The sequence below is a fragment of the Anarrhichthys ocellatus genome, unplaced genomic scaffold (assembly GCF_004355925.1).
Source record: "Anarrhichthys ocellatus isolate YVR2014 unplaced genomic scaffold, GSC_Weel_1.0 scaffold954, whole genome shotgun sequence".
NCBI classification, from domain to species: Eukaryota; Metazoa; Chordata; class Actinopteri; order Perciformes; family Anarhichadidae; genus Anarrhichthys; species Anarrhichthys ocellatus.
In genome coordinates, this window is record NW_022280928.1 from 1 (window position 1) to 1,776 (window position 1,776).

The window sequence follows — 1,776 nt, forward strand, 5'->3', positions numbered from 1 at the left end:
TCTCTGTGTGTGTCTCCGTGTCTCTCTTTGTGTATCTTTGCGTCTCTCTGTGTCTCCGTGTCTCTCTATGTGTCTCTGTGTGTCTCTCTGTGTGTCTCCGTGTCTCTCAATGTGTCTGTGTCTCTCTGTATGTATCCCTGTGTCTCTCTGTATGTCTCTTTGTGTGTGTCTCTGTGTGTATCTCTGTCTCTTTGTGTGTCTCTGCATCTCTCTGTGTCTCTGTGTGTCTCTGTGTGTCCCTCAGACACATCTCAAGGCTTATTGTGTGTTGGAATAATAAATAGAAAGCTATATAAGCGTTTCTTCTTTTTATATTGGCTTTTTTCAAATGGAGATCTTTATTCCACCGTCTTCTGTCTTCCATTTCATTTTCAGTATGTGCATGCATAATTTTCCTGAAAGTTACTGCATGGGTACAAATTTGCTTCCCATGTGAGAAAGGTGGGCCAGTAAAAAATACATCCGACCGCTGCTGGTAAAAAACAAAGTAAGCGTAGTTTGTTCTGACTTTATTTTTCTGACTGTATGCACTTTGTCGACAGGCTACCTGAACGTGTTGTCCAATAACCGTTGGAGGGAGCGCTGGTGCCGCCTGAAAGACAACCAGCTGCTCCTCCATAAGGACCGTGACGACCTGAAGAGCCACATCGCCTCACTGCCCCTTAGAGGCTGCGAGGTCAGCCCCGGCCTCGATCACAAACACCCCTTTGCCTTCCGCCTGCTTCGTAACGGCCAGGAGGTCGCTGTGCTGGAGGTGAGCTGCAAATTATCTTTTTGATTCTGTACATGGGGATACGTGTATCCCTGTGTTAAGATCGGCTACTAAAACTCTACTGTCAAACATTAAACGGTAGGGAATATGTTAAAGCACAGTAACACAGGTACAAGCAAACACTGCTCATCATGTTTTCCTCCTTATTCATGGAGTTCCTCTCATGTGGTAAAATGTCTCCTCCACCCACCAGTGACATGTGTCTGTGTTTTTGATGTTGTTGGTGTATATTCACTTCCTCCGTTTACCGTTTAGTTGGTTTTCATTCTATTTCCTCACATAGTCTGCACGGCATCCTCTGATAGACATTTGCTTGTGTTTCTTTTCCATGTAAAACTATATCATTACTAAGCATTTGATGGATATCAATGCTGGTCTCCATCTTCTTAGCTGCAGTCAGGCCTGCCAGCCAGAATTTGCAGTTGTCCATGAGGGAAAGGCGGGAACCATAGAACAGTGATTCTCAACTGGTGGGTCACGACCCACTTCGCAGGCCTTTGTCTGACAAAAAAAAAAAGGGAATTTTTTATGCAGCGAAGTTTTTTATGCAGCGGAATTATTCACTTGTTGTGCAGGAAAAACACCGACCAATGCGTTGTGAATCATATCACGTGATGCAGCTCAGCCAATCAAATACGGGCATTCTGACAAGTTTCCTGACTCGAGTGAGATGTACACACACCGTGACACACGGGGGAGAGACGAGGAAAGAGATAGCAGAGCAGCACAATTAGAATGCGAGTTGTGAAAGTGAAATCACAGGACTATCTCCAGAAGAGAAAAATGGCTAGAGAGACCAAAGTCTTTAATCAACACTGGACAGACTTGTATAGGTGAATTCTTCCCATGGGCAGCTTAAAAACATGATGTCTCATATGGAGCAAACGTACCAACATCTGAAATGAAGACACAGAAAATAAACCCAAGAGCCCAATATGATCAGAATCCTAACACATTAATTCACTGTCCAACAATGATGTTAACAGAGAGGAATAGAGCTGAAA

General features: G+C 44.0%; 1 protein-coding gene across 1 annotated transcript in view; it reads left to right on the plus strand.

The window, feature by feature from the left end:
• Positions 1 to 203: 203 nt before the first annotated feature.
• The window catches only part of LOC116377155 (actin filament-associated protein 1-like), a 15,115-nt gene continuing 13,542 nt past the window's right edge, over positions 204 to 1,776 (plus strand). Inside the window, exon 1 of the mRNA XM_031838725.1 lies at positions 204 to 754. The gene's annotated coding sequence lies outside the window, so the exon portion shown is untranslated. The remainder of the gene's footprint in view (positions 755 to 1,776) is intronic.